The sequence below is a fragment of the Bombyx mandarina genome, chromosome 11 (assembly GCF_030267445.1).
Source record: "Bombyx mandarina strain Sakado chromosome 11, ASM3026744v2".
In the NCBI taxonomy this organism is placed as follows: domain Eukaryota; kingdom Metazoa; phylum Arthropoda; class Insecta; order Lepidoptera; family Bombycidae; genus Bombyx; species Bombyx mandarina.
Window position 1 is genome coordinate 4,056,256 of NC_143218.1, and position 25,004 is coordinate 4,081,259.

The 25,004-nt window shown below is 39.1% G+C and overlaps 1 protein-coding gene and 1 long non-coding RNA gene across 2 annotated transcripts in view; both read right to left on the reverse strand.

The window, feature by feature from the left end:
- Positions 1 to 25,004, reverse strand: part of LOC114244363 (cytoplasmic aconitate hydratase) — a 57,518-nt gene that overhangs the window by 15,061 nt on the left and 17,453 nt on the right. The gene's annotated exons all lie outside the window — the stretch shown is intronic.
- On the reverse strand, positions 5,588 to 12,109 carry LOC149501924 (uncharacterized). Its single transcript, XR_016323867.1, has 2 exons — positions 6,428 to 12,109; positions 5,588 to 6,319 (listed from the first exon to the last, which is right to left on the reverse strand). It is a non-coding gene; the product is annotated as an uncharacterized LOC149501924 (long non-coding RNA).

A 25,004-nucleotide genomic window follows, 5' to 3' on the forward strand; every position in this document is an offset into this window, starting at 1 on the left:
TCTTTCTTTTTTTATTGCCTTTGTAGGCAGACGGGCATACGGCCCACCTGATGGTGAGTGGTTACCGTCGCCCATGGACTTCAGCAATGCCAGGGGCAGAGCCAAGCCGCTGCCTACCGCTTAATACTCTCCACAAGCCTGGTTTGAAGAAGGACATGTCATAGCGCTCGGGAAACACCGTGGAGGGGAGCTCATTCCATAGCCGGATGGCACGTGGCAAAAAAGATCTCTGGAAACGCACTGTGGATGACCGCAGTGGCTCCAGGTAGTATGGATGAACTCTACTCCGGTGGCGGGCGGTGCGATGGTAAAAACGAGATGCTGGTATCATCTCGAACAATTCCTCAGAGCACTCCCCATGGAACATACGGTACAAAATACAGAGGGAACCGAAGTCCCTCCGCAGACCCAGAGGCTCCAAACGATCCGAGAGAATGGGATAATCGACAATCCGAACGGCCCTCCTCTGTATGGAGTCAAATGGAAGAATCTTCGCAGAATCTACCACCGGATCGGAAACGCGACCAACTGAGAAGATCCGGCGAGAAACTCAGTGGGCTGTGTCTGTGACTTAGTAAAAGGCTCCCTATTCGCGTTTACTTCAAATCCTGCGTTCGCGTTTTCACCATTCGCGAATTAAAAATGCTTCCTATATTCGCGGTTAAAGATTTATTTATTCGCTGATCTAATCGCTACACGGTACATGCACATTGATAAAAAGGACTCCAATATGTTCTTAGGTATCCAACCGAATGTCCTTTGTAGACGCATCGTCAAATGGACTAATGAAAAACGTAAAACAGACCTTATTACAATACCACTAAAGTATGTTATTGTTTTGTCACATACGGAACGTATCCTCTATAATCTCCCATATATGTAAATTATCATTCCACATTCACTTCGGTTTCTGTATTCGCGGCGTATTCACAGAACATGTACTAAGCGAATAAAGAGGTTTTACTGTACTTATATGAGTTTAAATATATACATATACGAGCGGCTCGCTCCGGCTCCGCTCGGGTCTTTGACAAAAATTTCAACGATATTTGACGTTGTTTTATTTTTTAAAATAAGAGAACACTTATTGCGGCCTAACTATAATAGTTAGACATATGCTGTCGCGACACTTTTTGTAAATAATAATCTATACTAATATTATAAAGAGGAAAGATTTGTTTGTTTGTTTGTTTCGAATAGGCTCCGAAACTACTGGACCGATTTGAAAAATTCTTTTTCCATTAGAAGCCGACATTGTCCCTGATGAACATAGGCTACTTTTTTTATTTATTTTTTTATTTTTATTTTTTTTGTTTCATGTGTGTTTTAATGTTTCCGAAGCGAAGCGAGGGCGGGTCGCTAGTGTGTTCTATAAAGTCGTAGTACATTATTCTATTCTATCATCAATAGTTTTCGCAGGGCACGCGATGTAAAGAATATTTTAGGTAATTCTTTACACCTTGGGTTACATTATTGGAATTTTAGGAAGGATCCCTAATTTCAAAAAAAAACTGACAACTGCACCACCGAGTCAGTCACCAATGATATTATATTATCTATATCTTAGTCATTTATTAAATAAAGCTAATTTTCAAATAGGTGAAGCAAAAACTTTGTATCGCATTTTACGAAAATCGCGCTGACGGAGAAGTATGAAATTTCCCACGCTTATAGACAATATAGAGAAGGAGTGCAGAAAGCTAATATCTTTTTAAAATTATGCATAAAAAATACATTAAATCAATAAAAAAAACATTACGCACACTACCATGTATTTGATACACACTTTTTTATTGCTAAAAGTCTGTGGTCAAATTGAGAATAGATTAATATTGTTTGTCTTTATTAATATTTATCTATAGTGTAGTCTTCGCGAAACGTGTGATTATAGAAGTATAATAGTCTTTTTAGAGGAATAGAAGCTATTTCAGCTACGCCCTGACCGGTAGATGAGCACACGTGCTGAAGCTGAGAGAATTTGCTAACACTAGCCCTAGCAAGAGCAGTGCTTCGAAGAATCTACAGCCGGATCGGTAACGCGATCCACCGAGAAGATCCGGCGAGAAACTCAGTGGGCTGTGTCTATGGATTGGTCAGCACGGTTACAAGGATTCTCAAGCCTGCTCCCTAGAGAGTTGCAGACGTCTAATAAAAGAGTTAATGGATTAGATAGATCTGTAAGAACGTGTTCCTACCGAGATGCTATGCCGTGCTATGATTTCCAAGTTACTCTGTAGACCCGACGGTCCAAATTTGTTTTTTTTTATTGCTTAGATGGGTGGACGAGCTCACAGCCCACAGACGAATTCGACGAGGACGTTGACCGGTGCTTGAAGGTCCTAAAAGCACCCAGAGCGAATCCTGGGGATCCGACAAGACATGTTTCGGAAGACGGAGGCTTTGTGTTGCCCCGTCGCGGTCGGATAAAGAAGTTGGGTCTGATTCGCCAGGAGATAGGCTGCTGGAACGATATGAAGGGGAGGATACATATTCAGCAAATAATTTCGCATCTTCTGAACTCTTAATTTTGAAGCGGTTACGAGAATCAGTGTGATTGCACATTAACGATGTTATTGGACATGGGTTACGTGCAGAAACAAACTGTCGATAAATAACAGAATATGAAGGATACATTGAACGAAATTAGATTTCTTGTTTCAGCAGGAAGCTAACATAACAATATCGAGGAGCGAATCTTTATCTTTGTAATTACTGGTCCCTTTTATTTGGTATCAGCATCAACAGCTCTTTACTGGTGGTAGGACCGCTTGTGAGTCCGCACGGGTAGGTACCACCGCCCCGCCTATTTCTGCCGCGAAACAGTAACCCGTTTGAAGGGCGGAGCAGCCGTTGTAACTATACTGAGATCTTTGCACTTATCTCAGGGAGGGTGGCGCATTGATAGATGTCTATGGGTTCAAGTAACCACTTAACAGCAGGTGGGCTGTGAGCTCGTCCACTCAACTAAGCAATAACAAAAAAAAAAGTGTGTGTGTCCGCTCCGACGCACGACTGGAGTTTACTGGATATAAAAAATTAAACGAAACAATACGAGAAATAGTTCTATATTACGACAACACGATACACTACAGATTATTAACAAATTAACGAGACACAAAACAAACGACTAACAAATATATGAAAATACAATAATGAGAGAAACGCGCGATCAGTACGAGGCTTTGTGGCGGACTGCCGGCGCATGTACTAGCATGTCACACGAAATGCGCATAACGCATTTCGTGTGACATGCTAGTACGATTTTGGTCCCCATAATTTTCATACCCCGGGCCTATATATGTAAATCGATTCTAAAGGAGTAAACTCCAAAAATACTGTTCGACATTTTTAAATGAACTTCAATCAAGTTCTACTCCCATTCAAATAGGTGAAGAAGAAGAATTTTTTTTTTGTTACGATATTTCAGATATCCAAATTTTAAACTTCACATGGTTCTTCTGTGAATTTGCAAAAATGTCGTTCAAACTAAATTCCCTTTTACCCGTCGACATATTATTATATATTCCCAACCTAATCACTGTCGACTATGTGACGTATCACACTGTTATTACCGGGCCATAAATAAACAGATTCTGTAGTTGAATTTAGTTTGTATATGAATCAAGGAAATGATTTGCCGGTGTCAGCGAAAACGGTTCTTAAAAGAGACCACGGATATCTGTGGTTCGTGTTGTCTTGAGTTCGCGAGTGCATCGACGGTCTGTTGGCATTGACATTGACGTTGCCGATACGCGGAAAAATCGCCTTACCTCCAACGGCACTAAGGCGGTCGGGGGATGGAGATTTCGGGGTGAGTCCATTATTGTCTTAACCGCGAGCCAAATTAGCAAATTTTTGTACCGTCTCAAAACAAATTGGATCTTCTACAGAAGATTCTAGATTCTGGGTAGACTTATGATGCGCTTAGATGCGCTCAGCATTATTTACTTAAGGATACATGTGCGTAATTTCTAAGAGTGCCAGTTCTAACTCTGTAGTCTTCTAATTCAACAGTTATCTATATATACGTGAAGCAAAACTTTGTACCCTTTTTTACGAAAATTGCGCGGACGGAGGACTATGAATTTTCCCACACTTATAGAGAATATAGAGAAGGAGTGCAGAATGTTTTTTTTTTTTAAATTATGCATTAAAAATATATTAAATCACTAAATAAAAACATTACACACACTACCGTGTATTTAACACAACACGTAAACTCTTTGTTTATTGTTAAACTTTTCTTATTGCTTAAAGTCTGTGGTCAAATTGAAAATAGATTAATATAGTTTGTCTTTGATATCAGTGTAGTCTTGGCGAAATTTTTGATTATAGGAAGTAAAATAGTAGTCTTTGACAATAGAACCACAATAATGTTAAAACTTATAATTACAATTAATTATAAAATATAGTCGAATTTCGACTACTGGACAACTTTTGTTAGTTATACATTTTCTTCGTCCATTACTCCTTCATCACATGCAGTTTCTAAAAGTAGCCTTTAAACCCAGAGTTTTAAGTTCTAATATGGTTTATGGGCACATAACACCTTCATTCAATGTCAAAACTCAAAAATCTTAAAAATGGTACTTAACCCTTTCATCCGCTCGTTTTTTTTTATTGCCACAAGAGGCAAGGGCAGACGAGCATACGGCCCACCTGATGGTGAGTGGTTACCGTCGCCCATGGACTTCAGCAATGCCAGGGGCAGAGCCAAGCCGCTGCCTAAAAATTCGTGTCTTCAATTATATTTTATTGATACATTATACAAGAGTGTATAACGTTGGTATTACCGCTAACCCGCTTATAACGCGGTAGATATGTTCCTATAACGTCCCGCGTTGTGTGAAACCGCGTTATATGACACTAGAAGCCAGTATAAAGAGTAATTTTTTTTTTAAGTAATTTTTTGCTTAGATGTGTGGACGAGGTCACAGCCCACCTGGCGTTAAGCGGTTACCGGAGCCCTACAACGTAAGTGCGCCACCCACCTTGAAATATAAGTTCTAAGGTCTCAGTATAGTTACAACGGCTGCCCCACCCTTCAAACCGAAATGCATTACTGCTTCACGGCAGAAATAGGCAGGGTGGTGGTACCTACCCGCGCGGACTCACAAGACGTCCTACCACCAGTAATTACGCAAATTATATTTTTGCTGGTTTATAACACGATGTTATTCCTTCACCGTGAAAGTCAATCTTGAACATTTGTTGAGTACGTATTTCATTAGAAAAATTGGTACCCGCCTCACAGTGGGTCGATACTATGATTTGAGTGACTTAGGGACCAACTTTGTTTTTTAAGATTTTTCTTCACGTAGATAGATAGAGCTCGTTAATCTCAATAATAATTGTTTTGGGCAAAAATTACAAAAACTTTATAGTTTGGTCAGAAAAATGTGTTTTGTGTTTTTTTTGTATGGAGCGGGTCACATTAAATTAAATTCCTGCTAAGTACCGTGAGGTCCCGCTTTGAAACTTTATTTTTCTTACACCTTGTCTAGTCTACTATCATTTGATGCTATGAACATGTGCATAAAGTTGCAACTCTGCCAAATAAATGGATCGAAAAAAATGAAAAAATACATAGAGTAAAAACCTTTATTTTTATTTTCGTAAGTCCTTTTAAGTTAAATTTGATATGGATTAGTAAGTACAAGCACGCAACAATACCCATAATTACATAATACCTAACAAAAATACATTTAGTAGGTCTTAATTAATCAATCTCTCTAAGTATTATATATTTTGTTTCACCATTCGATCTTTAGATCAGAAGACAAAAGAAGATTGTGTAAAATAGTTTACACAAATTAGTCGGCAGTCTACTTATCTTTCTAAAATAACAACTCTCTGTATATTTCCGAAAATCTTTATTGCGAGCTTCCGCTGCCTCTTCCGACAGTTTACCTATAGGAATGGCACGAAAGGCAAAGCTTTTTATTATTGTATATCACTACCATGTGCCAACAATTTATGGATACTGGAAGGCATATAATACTAGGGATATAAATTAATATATAATTCTGCAGTATATCTACAAAGCTCGGAAAAATTGGAAAGGTCCACGCGCCCTCCAGATGCAACAGTCTGAAGAATCACGTGAAACCTCTCTATTAAATCTTTACGTATTCCTGTTATGCGGGCTGTTCCATCTGCATTCCTGAAAAATCTTCTGGCAGTATTGCCATCATTGGTTGTTCCTGCTTCTTGCTTGACAACATCTATAAGTAAACCGTATTCCTTTTTAAACGCTTAAGGTATAGCGCTCTTTCTGATTGATATTTTTTCTTAGTCATCTCCCCTTGCAACTCCATTTCTTGAAGTCCAAACGAAAAGACGCAAACAAAAAAATGTCATTTAAAAAATAATCTCACAGGAAACTACATAGGATGAAAAAATTGTGAAGTAATAAAATTATATTTACCGATTTGAAGTAAGCACTCCATGCGTCTTATCCAGGCATGTAAAGATGGCATTCCATACTGGAATATTCCTTCATTATTTTCTCTTTGATAAGCAAGTGACTCCAAAAAAGTCTGACGGTTTTGCTTTGCAAATATCCCAGACAGCAGAAAATGTTTCTGACAAATATGAGGTTATTTTGCCGTCTATCATCGTCATGTGCAATTGATGCTTAACTTCAACTTGTTTGATTTTTGATGGCTGAAGTCTTTCTATTTCTTCTGTTATGCTAGCTTTTATAATTGCCACTGTTGACTGCGTTTCTTTTATAAATTTAAACATTATTGGACGGCAACAAAAAGTTGATGAGGGTAGGTCGTTTTCCCAAACAATTGTTCCATCAAATTTCTGAAGCCTTATAGGAACTAGACTGGTCAAGAAAATAGATGAATCATCAAACTCTGTTTCAGTTTTTTGTTTATAATTACTTTGACCTGGGGCTCTATCAAAGCCTATTTGCTTATAAGCAGTAGCTCTCTTGCCGAGTCGAAATCCGAAGTAATCACATCTAAAAGCCTATATACCGCCAAGCTTAGTAATGCTTGCATTTTAATAGCAGCTCTTTCTTCATTAATAACTACCTCGTCTTTCCCTGGATAACATTTGGTCTTTTCTTGCTTAATTTTATATTAAGAAGGGTATAAATCGGACCCATTTTCATTTGCTGCTTCTCTTAGATTTATATACTGCCACTTACTTAATTTAAGTGAAACTAATAGTGCCTTATCGGGAGAATATGTACTACTTTTCACTTTACTTGTACTTAAACACTCCTTAACTTTTTCTAGACTTTCGGGGTGATTTGACAAATGGTTCATTATTTCTCCTACATCTTCATTTCCAGTGTTTCTCAAACTAGCAACTGTAGTAGCTTTCATTTAATCCGGGGTTAACGAAAGCGATTGGTAAATTTGTTCAATGTGCCTGGATCCCAATTCTTCAAAAGGTTTTCGAGGTGTAAAATTAGATGTCGAGGCTTCTGTAGTACATTAGAGCGTGGTACATTTTCAACATCTTCAGTATTAGAAATCTCGAGCCTTTCGTGTACAGTGTTGACATCTTCAGGTATCATGCCTTCGGGCCAGTTTATTGCACATTCGAACTAATCACATTTTTTTCTTATAAACTGTGCTAACATGCGACTACTTCGTTTCCATATTGCACTTATATTTGAACAAAAGTGCGTACAGAATTTTTGGGGCTCAACACTTTTCTCTTCGGTCACGTTCATTTGATTTTGTAGGAATTGAAAGTTTTTTATTATCAGACAGCGACTGTAGTTGCTCTCTTAAAATCATAAATAATCCTAAATTGTTAATAAAATTATCCATTATAACGGAAAAAGGAAGATCACGACGACAATCACAAGATGTTAGTAGTAGTACGAATAAACGAACACTAGTTAGTATATAATAAATATGGTCACTTTATACTTCCAGAGAGACACAAATGTGTACTATATTTTCTACTACCCAGTAATGGCTGCTTAACTAATTATCCTCAGTAACTAATGTTAACTATCCTAATAATTACAGAGATTGATTAATTAGAGACCTACTAAATGTATTTTTGTTAGGTATTATGTAATTATGGGTATTGTTGCGTGCTTGTACTTACTAATCCATATCAAATTTAACTTAAAAGCACTTACGAAAATAAAAATAAAGGTTTTTATTCTATGTATTTATTCATTTTTTTCGATCCATTTATTTGGCAGAGTTGCAACTTTATGCACATGTTCATAGCACCAAATGATAGTAGACTAGACAAGGTGTAAGAAAAATAAAGTTTCAAAGCGGGACCTCACGGTACTTAGCAGGAATTTAATTTAATGTGACCCGCTCCATACAAAAAAATCATAAAACACATTTTTCTGACCAAACTATAAAGTTTTTGTAATTTTTGCCCAAAACAATTATTATTGAGATTAACGAGCTCTATCTATCTACGTGAAGAAAAATCTTAAAAAACAAAGTTGGTCCCTAAGTCACTAAAATCATAGTATCGACCCACTGTGCGCCTGCGGGATTCGAACACCGGTGCATCGCTACATACGAATGCAACGGACGTCTTATAAATAGGAGAGTAAACTTTGACGAATGAAACAACTCAACTATGCCTGTATGTATTTTTTTAGGTATTACACACAAAAAATAAACAGTAAATTTTATATTATTCCCATATATTGTGTTCATAGTGCATAAAATAATTTTCTATAAATAATTTTCAACAAACATCTCGTTATCGTGTTGTAAAAGGTAGGCAGTGGCTTGGCTCTGCTCCTGGCATTGCTGAAGTCTATGGGCGACGGTAACCACTTACCATCGGGTGGGCCGTACGCTCGTCTGCCTACAAAGGCAATAAATAAAATAAAAAAGTAGGTACCGTTTTATAAGTCGATTTTAGGGAATTTTTCTTTTCGTCTTAAGGTGGAACCGCGTTATAAAAAACCGTGTTATATATAGAAGGGTCAACTATATTTAATATACATACTGTCACATCGGAACATTCTAGATTCATTAGAACATATTAAAAATCACTTAAACACGTTATCATTTCAACAGAAATGCAATTAACTTAATCACCGCATCGGTAATTGCATTAATTAATTGGGAAATCGGTGACGACCGGGCGATCGTTAGGATATTTTTAAACTTATTAATAAACTATTGTTTGAATCACAAAAATGTGTGTAATTTAAAATAAATAAATAAATTTATTTGTTTACAAGCGGCCCGCTCCGGCTCCGCTCGGGTGTTTAACAAAAATTTCAACGATTTTTGACGATGTGTTATTTTTTTAAATAAAACACTTATTGCGGCATAACTATAATAGTTAGACATATGCTGTCGCGACACTTTTTGTAAATAATAATGTTTTTTACAAAGTCGTAGTACATTATTTTATTCTATCATCAATAGTTTTCGTAGGGCACGCGACGTAAAGAATATTTTAGGTAATTTTTTTTACACCTTGGGTTAAATTATTGGAGTTTTAGTAAGGATACCTAATTTTTTTCAAAAAATATTATAGCCTATGTCACTCGGGAATAGTGAAACTTCCAAACAGTGAAAGAATTTTTCAAATCGGTTTAATAGTTTCGGAGCGTATTCAATTCTTAATACCCTTAACACCAGGTTTCTTAACACCTTATTCTTAACACCAGGCGGACCGTGATCTCGTCCACACATTTGAACAACAAAAAAATATATCGTAATTTAAGATTGTTTTTCATTAAAAATTGTTTGTTTTATAATCGATGAACCACTTCCTTTTCATTAAAAGAAATTTAAAAAAAAAACCAGATCGACACCCGTCGGTCCATGGACCGCTTTTCGGAGTTTCGTCACTCTTTTACGATTTACACGAAGATCTTCCACCGATTGTGTTTCCTTCCCTACCTATTCTAGGAACCTAAAGGTGTTGTGCTAGCTTCCTAAAATGTGTAGGAGAGCTCACGGGGCTCAGCCTAGCGACTTGCTAACACTAGCCCTATTAAGGGCGTAGATTGTATTTGGAACTTGTATATATTCAGACGTACCTTAAAAATCTCATTAGGGCGATTCAAGCATAGCACCAGTCCTGGTTTCCCTTAGATATTTGCTGGTAGCCTAAATACCTATTCCTGCTTCTTGGGTAGGCGAACTCTCGGGCTCAACCCGACAGAATTTACTAACACTAGCCCTAACAAGAGCAGCGCTTCGCCGAACCTACTACCGGATCTCAATCGCGACTAACTAAAAAGACCCGGCGAGGAACACAACGGGGCGCGGCAACCGTACTCGTTGAACTCGGCAAAGAGGTCGACGTGCAACCTAACCCATGCATCAGCCCGTTGAGTTTCTCGCCGGATCTTCTCAGCGGGTCGCGATTCCGATCCGGTAGTAGATTCATTCACGAAGCAGCTGCTCTTGAGTTGTTAGGTCTCCTTCGGAGGCGCTCGGGCAGCGCTCGGCAGCTGTTAGCAAATCCCGTCCTTCCTGGCTGAGTCTTTGCTCGCCCACCTGTCCTAGTGAAACTGGAAAGGCCTCCGGGCCACCAGTAATCCTTCAATTATAAAAAAATATATAACGGGGCTAAACCTGCCCTGTAACAGTCAACCCCGTAGCGCACCTAGAATATTCCACGACGTTCGCACGACCCTACACGAGACCGAAGCGATATCGCACCGCAGATAAGCCCGCGCGATGGCGCTGACCGCAGCGCGATTGGTTCTCAACGAATACAGGGTGTATAATCGACTCCAAAAATAAAAAGGACCGGTAATAATACATGATGGATGATCTTTGAGAACCGGCGCTTCTCGTGTGGAAGCATTCACCGAGATTCGACCGGCAGGAGTTCTTGGATTACCCTCAATAATGCGTCAACATCGATACTTCTATTGATGGCGGCTTTCTTTATTGACTAAATTGCATTATTATTTTGCCCTTTGTCTTCGTGTTCGAACCAGACACCCCTCATATAATCCGATGGTCACCTACGTGCTCCGGTCAGGGTGTGAACCCATCAGTAACCACCTTGAGATATGAACTGGACATTATCCTATGCGTTTCGGTTTGAAAGGGGAAATGGTCATAGTGTACTATAGAGACTTGGGCTATCTCAAGTTGGTAGGCGGCGTTCACGTTGTCTATGCCAATGGGCTCCGGTAACCATTTAACACCAGTCGAGCTGTGAGCTTGCCTACCCTTCGAAGCCGTGTAATGTTACCTTTAGATTCTGAAGTATGAGTGTTGGCTGTCTTTGATCGTGGTAAATTGCGGGTTTTTACCCCTACCTATTCCTAATCCTGAGTTAGTTTTTCTTTTCCATTCTTTTCTACCAGCCGTCATCTCAACACTCACTCCTCTCTCTCTCATATCGTCATTCACACACTCCATCCATGTCTTCTTCGGTCGACCTCTTCCCACTTATTGATTATTATTTATATCATAGCAGTTACTACAGTTTTTACTGGTGGTAGGACCTCCTGTGAGTCCGCGCGGGTAGGTACCACCACCCTGCTTATTTCTGCCGTGAAGCAGTAATGCGTTACGGTTTGATAGGTGGGCCAGCCGTTGTAGCTATACTGAAACCTTAAAACTCATATCTCAAGGTAGGTGCCGGCATTTACGTTGTAGATATCTATGAGCTCCAGTAACCACTTCACGCCAGGTGGGCTGTGAGCTTGTCCACCAATCTAAGCCAAAAAAAAATCCCACTAGGTAGGGTCGGCAATTTCTCTCTCCCATTCTCTTCTATCAGCCGTCATCTCAACACTCACTCCTCTCTCTCTCATGTCGTCATTCACCCACTCCATCCATGTCTTCTCCGGTCGACCTATTCCCCCTCTATTCCTCCTGGTTATTGATTATTATTTATATCAACTTTTCGATCGCCCTGTACCACAGAACTGACCACAAACTGTACTCATTTAAATGAAGCGCTCTTATTTAAACACGTTGATGTATTTTTTTGATTACATTCACACATAAATTCGGTGAGTAAAAGTCGTTAAGTGTCTTTTTTTTTATTTTTTAATTGTATAGATGGGTGGACGAGCTCACAGCCCAGGTTAAGTGGCTACTGGAACCCATAGACATATACAACGTAAATGCGCCACCCACCTTGAGATATAAGTTCTAAGGTCTCAGTATAGTTACAACGGCTACCCCACCCTTCGAACCGAAACGCATTACTGCTTCACGGACTCACGGACTCACAAGAGGTCCTACCACCACCAGTCTTTATCTTCATATCGTCTTTCTGTGATTCAACCAAGGTTTTCCGGTTCCGAAGGCAGACTAGCTTACGGCCCGCCCGACGGGGAACCGCCGTCGACGCTCAAAGGGATCAGCAGGGTTAAAAGCATAACTATACCAATGAGCGCGGCTAAAAACCCCACAGTCGAGTTGAAGAGGGACTTGTCATTGAGTTTAGTTCAAACAAAGACGTATGCTCGCCTGCCGTACGAATTATTCCCTGGACGTTTATAAATAAACTAGCTGCACCCGTCCGCTTCGCTGGGCATTTAAAATTAACATTATTATTTCTTAACCCCCACAAAGATTCTCATCATTAACGCCCCCGCAACTGGTGTAGGGAGTCCAACGCTCATATAAATATTAGCCTATCCATTAAGTACATGTATTTTCTACATGGATATCAAGTTTCAAGTCAATCGGATGCATCGTTCAGCAGTTATAACGGAACATCCGTAAAAATCACTGTAGATTTATATATTAGTATAAATAAATAAATAGTAATAGTGAATAATAATAAATAAAATTTACAGAAACTTCACACATACGCCGCGGTATAGAGTATGAAGTCCTTGAAGTTTAACTTAAATTAAATATACATAATTCGAGGAGTTTGCAGATTTACAGGAGAGCCATTTAAAGTTTAAAATTTGGAAAGCATATCGCAAAAAAAACTTCTTCAGCTATTTGGTGTTATGTTTGGGGTAAACATAATCGAAGTTTAATTAAAAACATCGAACTGTTGATGCTGATACCAAATTTGCGTGGTGGTAGGACCTCTTGGGAGTCCACATGGGTAGGTACCACCACCCCGCCTATTTTCGCCGTGAAGCAGTAATGCGTTTCGGTTCGAAGGATGGGGCAGCCGTTGTAACTATACTGAGACCTTAGAACTTATATCTCGAGGTGGGTGGCGCATTTACGTTGTAGATGTCTATGGGTTCCAGTAACCACTTAACATCAGGTGGGCTGTGAGCTCGTCCATCCATCTAAGCAATAAAAAAAATAAAAAAAATAAAACGGACCTTTAATTACAAAGACAAATGTCGCGTGTTAACCGAAATAACCCTTAAACCAAATAGCCTTTCAACTCTCTATATATGTATATACTCGCCTTTTTATATACCATTGTTTAAACTATATATTTAATTTTACGCCAAGACATCGGATCGCTTGGAACCTCTGGGTCTGCGGAGGGACTTCGGTTCCCTCTGTATTTTGTACCGTATGTTCCATGGGGAGTGCTCTGAGGAATTGTTCGAGATGATACCGACATCTCGTTTTTACCATCGCAGCGCCCGCCACCGGAGTAAAGTTCATCCATACTACCTGGAGCCACTGCGGTCATCCACAGTGCGTTTCCAGAGATCTTTTTTGCCACGTACCATCCGGCTATGGAATGAGCTCCCCTCCACGGTGTTTCCCGAGCGCTATGACATGTCCTTCTTCAAACGAGGCTTGTGGAGAGTATTAAGCGGTAGGCAGCGGCTTGGCTCTGCCCCTGGCATTGCTGAAGTCCATGGGCGACGGTAACCACTCACCATCAGGTGGGCCGTACGCCCGTCTGCCTACAATGGCAATAAAAAAAAACAAAAAAAAAAACGCGATTAAAGCAAATTTTAAAGTTCAAACTTCTTAAAAAAAATTACTCATTATTATTATTGTTGTTCATTTATTTATAACTACTTAATAAATAATATTTTATATGTATGCGACTTTTAAAATATTATATTATTAAAGTGACAGTTACAAATAACTCTACATTATACCTTAAAAATAATTTTTATCGCGGTTTTTGTTCGATGTAAAAAAAGTTTTTAACTTTATGGAATGTTTTTTTGTTTTTTTTGTTTAATACCTTACGCAATTACGTATGATTGCATTTCAATGAATTAAATAGCTCAATTGGAGTATTTGGTGATTCAGCTGATGTGATGAAAACTTTTTAATTCATAAAGCTAAATCACTGAGTGTTCGAGTTGAGTTACGCAACGGATCTGAGAGCCTTAATGCAATTAATCTGAGTTTCGTAATGGTATAACTCAATTCATATTTTATTGATAGAATTAAAATGAAATTCGCCTGTCATTTAAGTATACACTTTATTTGTAAGCCGTTAGGGTCATATTTACGCTGCCATAAACGAAACGGCATTCTTGTTTAATAAGTATTCGCTTCTACTGAATGTAACTTAATAAAAAGTTCAGCTTGAGCAAAAGCTCTTCAAACGATAATGTATTTTTGCGATTTTTTTATTTATATATTTTGAATATTTTAGATCATTTTTTTATGAAATTTAATCATTTTATATCGTAACAACATATTTTTGGTTCGCTATAGCAAAGCTCGTCCTTGAATTAAGCTCCGTACATATTCAATGTAATATTGAAATAATGTAATTGTAATAATTGTAATTGTTAAAATTTAATATTGAAACGAGAACAAGGATAATGGACAGAAGAACTCGAAGATTGTTACTGTCAGTTGTCACTATCGCCAGTGTCAGTGCCGTAATTCTGTCACTGGGAGAGTGATGATTGCCGGTGACGATCATATCCACTACGGACCCTGGATGGAAGCTGGATTTAAACGGACACCCTCGACAACTTTTATGTGTAATGAATTGTTCGACAATACTTATGGGTTGAGCGCGATAAGCTATGATTGAAGCATTGGATATTAAGAAGGACTAGAGGTCCCGCAGTAGTCGAAATTCGACTATAATTAATTGAAATTGTAAGTTTGTACACTATTATGATTGTATTTTATACTTCTATAATCACAAATTTCGCTATGGCTACTCTATAAAAGAATATTAATAAAGGCAAACAATATATAATCTTTTCAAGAACAAAAGTTTGACAATAAATAGTATGCATGCGTGTGTGCGTCAAATACATGGTATGTAGTGTGTGTAATGTTTTCTTTATTGATTTAATGTATATTTTATGAATTATTTAAAAAATATATTAGCATTGTGCACTTCTTCTCTATATTCTCTATAAGTGTGGAAAATTTCATAGTCCTCCGTCCGCGCAATTTTCGTAAAAAGAGATACAAAGTTTTTGCTTCACGTATTATATTAAGAAGGACTGCTCGCGCTAACGATATTATCAAGATTTACAACATATATACCAGATTCGAATAAAGACATCCGAAACATCTGCGATCCACAGAGCACTTTTTTTATTTTTATTGCCTAGATGAGTGGACGAGTTCACAGCCCACCTGGTGTTGAGTGGTTACCGGAGCCCATAGACATCTACAACGTAAATGCGTCACCCACCTTGAGATATAAGTTCTAAGGTCTCAAGTATAATTACAACGGCTGTCCCACCCTTCAAACCGAAGCGCATTACTGCTTCACGGTAGGAATAGGCGAGGTGGTGGTACCTACCCGTGCAGACTCACAAGAGATCCTACCACCAGTAAAAACCACCAGCTCACTTCGCACGCGTAGATTAAGACTTAGACCTCTAACGTTGCCTGTACTTATAATTTGCGCTAAGACCCCTCCGTAATGGTGTATTAATTGTTTTTTATTATCCTGTATCGGATAAAATTCATGGCTCGCCTAATGCTAAGTGGTTATTGGGGACGGAGGCGCCACAATCAAGCCAGCCGACTATACGACATCTTTGATTGTCCTAACCGCCGTCTTCCGGAGACCAAACATGACCGCTTTATCGTAGAAGCACATTGGACGATGTTACAGACCAGTATGGACTATAACTATATATAGTAGTCGAATAGCCTTGATAGATGTTCTCCATAATTCGCCAACTGAGGCTGAGAGCACGCGCACTCGTTAAGTAGGTTTTTGGTAAGGTTTTACACTTGATCAGTCCAGCGCATGGGGCTTCGTCCACGCGGTCTTTTACCATTGACCCTACCCTGAACAACAATACTCACAATTCGCGAATTATGGAGAACAGCTGTCAAGGCTTTAATAAACCAGGATTCTACATGACCACGACTGCTCTGCCAAGAGTAGTCGATGATGAAGAAGTTTTCAGTTGTGTATTATCCTAAACTATTTATTTATTTAAATAAGTACTGCCACATCACAAACATCTAACATTGAAAATAAATTTAAACTATTTAATTTATGGCCTGATGCATGTGACAACAATGGCGTACATAGCATTGGCAATTCATCGGCTCGAAAATGGAATACAATAATAATAATAATAATAATAATAAAAAAAACAGTACTATTTGTTGAAATATTAATAAAAATGTCTAAAAATGTCATGTCATATCGAAAAGAAGAAAAGAAGAAATGTTAATATAATGTAATGTCAAGTAACAACAAGTCAGTTATAGAACAAGAAATGATCAACGATTAAAGTTAAAGTTAAGGTCCCTTTTCCTCTCTTTTCCTACTCTGTCCTTAAATACACGCAACTTATCGTGGAACACATCAAGATCGGGCATCACTGTGATAAGGGAATGATACTCATCAATTATTCTACGGAGAGGTGCCTGCCGTCCCAAATTAGATTTTACAGGTGGGGTGTAGAAAATATATTTGAGTTTCCCGCGAGGATAGGTACGGGGAACCCTCAAAGGCATGTTCTCTAGAAAGTAGCTACACTGATATTGACCGCTTACGACTTTGTGGAAGAATAAAAGTCCAATAAAAGTCTCCGTTCACGAAGAGAACACATTCGAAACCTAATTAGGCGCTCTTTGTAAGGATTTCTGTGCGAAAAACCGCTAGAATTATAAGCTAAATGCCTAGTGAACGCTCTTTGAATGCTCTCAACGCGTTGCGAATGCACGGCATAATACGGATTCCATACAACGCTGGCGAACTCAAGATGACTGCGCACCAAGGTTTGGTAAAGCAAGATTTTGGTGCGCTGACGCCTAAATCCGCCCGAGTTACGTTTCAAAAATCCGAGCATTTGAGCTGCTTTTGTGACAGCCTTGTTAATGTGCGAGGTGAATTTAAGTTGAATGTCAACTATCACGCCAAGATCTCGGATTTCGTTAACTTCTGCCAGTGCTGTACCATCAAGCTTATATTCCGTAGCAAGTTGCTTTCTTTTTCTAGTGAATTTAATGTGAAAGCATTTATTTGCGTTGAGTGTCATACTGTTACAGCGACACCATTGTAGGATCGCATCTAGGTCACTTTGCAATTGGCGACAGTCGACAACAGAAACTATGGTTTTGTATATCTTGAGGTCATCGGCAAATAGTGACACCTTACAGTGACTTACTTTATCGACTATGTCGTTAATAAAGATTATGAAAAGAAGGGGTCCCAAATGTGATCCCTGGGGCACACCGGTATCTGCAAAATAAGTTTTTGAGTTAAATCCATTTACAGACACCGACTGAGGTCTCTGTTGCAAGTAAGATTCGAACCATTTCAAAAGTGGGCCATCCACACCGAACCCATATAATTTCCTCAAAAGAATTGAATGGTTAACTCGATCAAAAGCACTGCTAAAGTCGGTGTAGATGGCGTCAACCTGCCTGCCTGAGTCAACTTCATTAGACACATTGGAAATATAAGGGACCAAGTTAGTGACGATTGAGCGACCACGTCTAAAACCGTGCTGTGAATCCGAGATGCTACTGTCCACAAGCCGAAAGATTACAGGATAGACAATCGATTCAAATAGTTTAGAGAAGCAAGACAGGATGGAAATAGGGCGATAGTTTTTAACATCAGAATTTTCTCCTTTCTTAAAGACTGGTACAATGCGCGCTTTTTTCCACTCGGACGGAAATGTCCCATCCGCTAATGATCGGTTAAATATTAAGGACAGAGGCAGAGCTACAGCAGAGCCGCATCTTTTCACAAATACCGGCGGAATCCCATCTGGGCCAGCACCCTTCGCAGAGTCGATCTTTTTGATCGCTTTAAGCACCTCAATTTCTTCGATAGCCAATGAACACAACATCCGTTGTGGGGACCCGCAGCACTGAGATTCAAGCGTAAAGTTATCCGGAGGCGTTGAGCTGGGCAAGTAAATTGAGGCAAAATGTTCTGCAAAAAGATTCACAATGTCAGGGCCTGTTTTTACTACCTGTTCTTTCAAGTTCATAGATGCAGGTATGGATGAGTCACTACCTCTTTTATGTTTAATAAAGCTCCAGAAAAGCTTAGGGTTTTTAGGGATATTAGCTTCGATGTTATTCCTATAATCTGAATAGCATTTATCGTACATTGCGTGGCATCTAGAGCGGAGCAGACGGTATTCAATTTCGTCTCTAGGGTTTCTGTATTTATTGAACCTTTTCCGAATTTTTTCCTTTTCTTGTAATAGTTTGATGAAGGAGGTGCTGAACCATTTAGGGAACTTAGATTTATTAAGGGTTTGTTTCGGCACATATTCTTCTAAGAGATCGTCCACTATTTTGTAAAATTTTATAAGCATTAAATCAATATTTTCACAGCCCGATAACTTTGTTTGCCAATCAACACCTTTCAGATTTTTAACTATGGATGGATAATCTGCTCTATAGAAGTTATATCTAGGCTTGCATTTGGGCTTAAGATAGACAAGTTTATTGTAGGGCAAATTCAACAGTAGATTAGGATGCTGCTTATAACATTTGCTCAGCTCGCTCGAAGGGCTCACAACATATGCATCTCGGCAGCTGGTTATAACCAAATCTAAAAACCTGTTGTCACTATTTGCAATTGCATTGACTTGAAAGAGATTGTTAATGAGAACAAAGTCAGTAATAGAATGTCCCAGATGTATGACTTCAATAAAGATATTATGTTACATCTTTTTATTTCATTATCATTTTAGACGAATAATGCACAGGGTCGTCGGAACGAGCGACGTGAATGGTCCAGTTTACACATTCCCTATAATCCCTATAAGGAATAAATAGATTACGTGGTTAGTATTATTTTGAAGTCGTCGTGGCCTAAAGGATAAGACGTCCGATGCATTCGTATCTTGAAATGCACCGATGTTTGAATCCCGCAGGCGGGTATCAATTTTTCTCATAAAATACGTAATTAACAAAGGTTTACGATTGACTACCACGATGAAGGAACAACGTCGTGTTATAAAAATTAAACCCGCAATAATTATTATTTGCGTAATTAACGGTGGTAGGACGTCTTGTGAGTCCGTTAGGATAGGTACCACCGCCCTGCCTATTTCTGCCGTGAAACAGTAATTCGTTTGCCCTAATACGTCCTCACGGATCCATCAGATCCAATAACTCTTGCATTAGACGCCTTCAGCTCTAACACTAGGAGCAGGCTTAAGGACCCCGGTAACCGTACTCTTCGAACTCGGCAAAGAGTTTGACGTGCAAGTAATGCATTCGCCCTAGATACGTCCTCACGGATCCATCAGATCCAATAGAATTTGCATTAGCCTTCAGCTCTAACACTAGGAGCAGGCTTAAGGACCCCGGTAACCGTACTCTTCGAACTCGGCAAAGAGTTTGACGTGCAACTTAACTATGCAACAGACCGCTAAGCTTCTCGCCGGATATTCTCAGCGGGTCGCGATTCCGATCCGGTAGTAGATTCAATCACGAAGCAGCTTGCTCTTGAGCTACTAAGTCTCCTTTAGAGGCGCGCGGGCAGCTGTTAGAAAATCTCTCGGGGAGACCTTTAAGATCCTTCCTTTATTTTATAAAAAAAACCCACAGAAGACAGAGGTCCTAACCTAGGGCTCAGTTTTGTAAGTTTGTATCTTTATATTAAAACTAGCCGTACTTGCCCGCTTCTCTGGAAATTTAAAATTAACATTATTATGTATTGTCATATTATTAGGGAGTCCAACACTCATATAAATATTAGCCTATCCATTAAGTACATGTATTTTCTACATGGATACCAAGTTTCAAGTCAATCGGATGCATGGTTCGGTAGTTATAACGGAACATCCGTAAAAACCACTGTAGATTTATATATTAGTATAGAATTAGTATAGATAGATATACATATTTTAGAAAACATTTTTTTAATACACAAATAGTTCCGACTTAGCTTGTTTGATTCAAAATTATACGTGTACTATATACCCTTCGTTTGTCACGTAGACACAAAACTAATTACTAGTCGACATCAAAAAAGGAGGAGGTTCTCAATTCGACTGTATTCTTTTGTTACGATTTTAGCTAGTGTTTTAATTTTGTTCATCATAATATACTAGCAGTTACCCGTGACTTCACACGCGTCTTCAAACGAAAACTATCCGTGTAGTTTCCCGGGGGAATGAGATGTTTCAGTACACCTCTCCTGACCTAATACTACATTATTCATCATTGTCACAATTAGCAGTCTATTTTAGTCCACTGTTGAACACAGGCTTCTCTCAAGGAATTTCAGCTGAGAGTCGAACAGAACTGGTGTTCTAGACGGCTCTTTAAATAGCGTAAGATATGTGGAAGACACCTTAATCAACACGTTGGGCCATTTATGGTCAATTTCGTTGAGGATGCTATTTTTATGCATGACAATGTCCGACCTCACACAGGTTTCATTTTGAGTAACTACCCACAAGAGATGACCATTACTCGTATGGAGTGACCAGCACGCAGCCCAGATATCAACCCGATCGAGCATGCATGGGACGAGCTAGTGAGATGCGTGAAACAACGAAGCCTCCCCCCTTTTTTCCTACCTATGCTGATAGCCTTGAGAGGCTATTTCAGCTTCTCCTTGACGTGCAGATGAGCTCACGGGGCTCTAACCGGGAGTGTTGCTAACACTGGCCCTAGCAAGAGCAGTGCTTCGCGGAATCTACCACCGGATCGGAAACGCGACCCACTGAGACTCAGTGGGCTACCCTACCCCAATCGCGTATCTTGGGCTCAAAATTGCTCTCCTAGAGGAACGGGAGAATATTTATCAAAATCGTATAAGAAACTTGGTGTATGGCATGCTAAATCGCGTAACCACAGTAATAGAAGCACGAGGAGGCAAAATCAAAAGTATTAAAATTCAAGAAAATAATATTGTTGTACAATAGTGTCATGTTTCGTTTTTTTTATTGCTTAAATGGGTGGACGAGCTGAAAGCCCACCTGGTGTTAAGTGGTTATTGGAGCCCATAGACATCTACAACGTGAATGCGCCACCCACCTTGAGATATAAGTTCTAAGGTCTCAATTATAGTTACAACGGCTGCCCCGCCCTTCAAACCGAAATGCATTACTGCTTCTCGGCAGAAATAGACAGGGCGGTGGTACCTAACCGCGCGGACTCACAAGAGCTCCTACCACCAGTAAACGTACTTCTACAATATGATAACGAGATTTTTATTATAAAATAATTTAGATAATTGCATTGCGCGCTATGAACACACAGTATTTTGGGAATAGCTGAAATGTTGATATTAATTTTTTATATAAAAATACGCACAGGCATAGTTGAGATGTTTCATTAATAAAAATTACTCTCCTCTTTGTACTGGCTTCTAGTTTCATATAACACGGTTTCACACAACACGGGACTTTGTAGGAACATATCTACCGCGCTAATAATATGAATTTTTATTTTGATTCCAAAAAAACGAAATCAAAACAAATGGTTATGTACTCAAAAATTTCTTTGCAATATACATTATTTTTCAATTCAATTAGGAAACTCATTAAAAACGTGTCATTTTAATTCGGAAACTAATCGACGCTCATTTATTAATGGCTCCTTTCCCAGAAACAGATTAGCAAATTCGCAAAGAATACTTTAATAGGGTGATTATTTAATTGCAACGCCATTACTTAATGCGTTTCGGTAATAAGTGATTAGGGTTCTTACTGTTACCTGAATCCCTAAAACGTGATAATAGAACATATAAATAGATTTGCAATTATTCAAGCAGTGTCAGTATTTGTTTAGCATCCGTAGTGTAAACATGGTATACGGGAAAGTGAATACATAGAATTCTAAAAGTGTGCAAAACGTATCGCTGTGCAAGTCTGTGAAAAATATACGGAACCTCAAATAATTGATCATTGAAACTTATTACACATCCAATTATTAAACTCAATCGAAACGAAATAACCGAGTTAAACTGTTAAAAGTTCACTAAAACATTTCGGATGAGTTATTTTATTCGTGTTCCCGCATAAACTACGAAAATTGAACTGTGAGATGTTTAATTCAATTAATTTCATCACAATTGTTTTAAAGCGATTCGGTCTTGATTTTGTCAAGTCACCCTTAGTAATTCTATTTCGAAACTCGAGAAACGAGATAGTGAAGTGAGTGAATCCCAATCAGGTGAGTACCCTTTAATATATTTGCTAAAAGTTCATCACAATGATCTGGTGTTAATTGTCTCCGGTACCATGAAGAAGTAAGCTTTTTTACTGGTGGTAGGACCTCCTGTGAGTCTGCCGTGCAATAGCGCCAAGCAATAATGCGTTGCGATTTTAAGGGTTGGGCAGCCGTTGTAACCACACTTGAGACTTTAGAACTTATATCTCAAGGTAGGGGGGCGCATTTACGTTGTAGATGTCTATGGGCTCCAGTAACCACTCAACACCAGATGGGCTGTGAACTCGTTCACCCACCTAAGCAATAAATAAAAAAAGGCTTTCAATCTCCGTTGAAAATATCACATAGTCACACAGAAATATCTCAAGCCTGTCCACTGCTGATGATAGGTCTCTCCTATTGAAGTCCAGTGCGGTCGGTCCATTGCCGCCTGCATCCAACATTGACCCAGCGATTTCCACTAGGACGTCACTCCATCTGTTAGGCGGTTGTCCCACACCGCGTTTGCCAGTACGTGGTCTCCACATGAGGACCTTTCTGTTCCATCAGCCGTCCGATACTCACATATTTATTTATTTTTTAAAACAATCACGCCACTTCAACTGGTTCCGTGCTAAGTTCGTAAAGAACTTGTATTACAGGTACCAGATAACGGAAATAAATGTAAGATTTTTAATACACGTACAAAATAATATACTGAATATACATCCATAACCCTGGAAAAGACATTTTATATTTATCATACAAATATCTTCCCTTGGCGGGATTCGAAACCAATTCAAATTCGAATTCGACCCCCTTGTATAGTGCCCATGTCACTTACAACTACACCAGACGGCCGTTAAATATGTTTACTTAAAATTCGGTTTTATCGTATGGAAATAATATTTGTTTTTAATATAAATATCTTTCCGATCCAATTATTATATGTTCAGTTGATATGTCTACTAGTATATAATTGGATGCATGATGATTGTGGTAGAGAGGCCATCACATCACGCCGCTATCACATGTGGCATCTCGTCTATGACTCTCTCTCTAATGCAGTCATCACACTCTCAGTTGATATGTGTAACATTCTATCACTGGGTGCATGATGATTGTGGTAGAGGGATCATCACATCACGCCGTCATCACATGTGCCAACTCTTCGATTTCTCTCTAATACAATAATCACACTCTCAGTTGATATGTGTAACATTCTATCACTGGGTGCATGATGATTGTGGTAGAGGGATCATCACATCACGCCGTCATCACATGTGCCAACTCTTCGATTTCTCTCTAATACAATAATCACACTCTCAGTTGATATGTGTAGCATTCTATCACTGGGTGCATGATGATTGTGGTAGAGAGATCATCACATCACACCACCATCAGTTGTGACATCTCTTCTATCTTTCTCTCTAATACAGTCATCACACTCTCAGTTGATATGTATAAAATTCTATCACTGGATGCATGAGGATTGTGGTAGAGAGATCATCTCATCACGCCGCCATCACATGTGACATCTGTTCTATCTCTCCCTAATATAGTCATCACACTCTCAGTTGATATGTTTGACATTCTATCACTGGGTGCATGAAGATTGTGGTACAGAGATCATCACATCACGCCGTCATCACATGTGCCATCTCTTCTATTTCTCTCTAATGCAGTCATCACACTCTCAGTTGATATGTGCAACATTCTATCACTGGGTGCATGAAGATTGTGGTAGAGAGATCATCACATTACGCCGCCATCACATGTGACATCTCTTCTATTTCTCTCTAATACAGTCATCACACTCTCAGTTGATATGTGTAAAATTCTATCACTGGGTGCATGATGATTGTGGTAGAGGGATCATCTCATCACGCCGCCATCACATGTGAAATCTGTTCTATCTCTCTCTAATATAGTCATCACACTTTCAGTTGATATGTGTAACATGCTATCACTGGGTGCGTGATGATTGTGGTAGAGATTTTCACATAACGCCACCATCACATGTGACATCTCTCCTGTCTCTCTGTAATGCAGTCATCATACTCACAGTTGATATGTGTAACATTCTATCACTGGGTGCATGAAGATTGTGGTAGAGAGATCATCTCATCACGCCGCCATCACATGTGACATCTCTTCTGTCTCTCTCTAATGCAGTCATCGTACTCTCAGTTGATATGTGCAACATTCTATCACTGGGTGCTTGATGATTGTGGTAGAGGGATAATCTCATCACACCGCCATCACATGTGAAATCTGTTCTATCTCTCTCTAATATAGTCATCACACTCTCAGTTGATATGTTTGACATTCTATCACTAGGTGCATGATGATTGTGGTAGAGGGATCATCTCATCACGCCGCCATCACATGTGAAATCTCTTCTATCTCTCTCTAATATAGTCATCACACTTTCAGTTGATATGTGTAACATTCTATCACTGGGTGCGTGATGATTGTGGTAGAGATTTTCACATAACGCCACCATCACATGTGACATCTCTCCTGTCTCTCTGTAATGCAGTCATCATACTCACAGTTGATATGTGTAACATTCTATCACTGGGTGCATGAAGATTGTGGTAG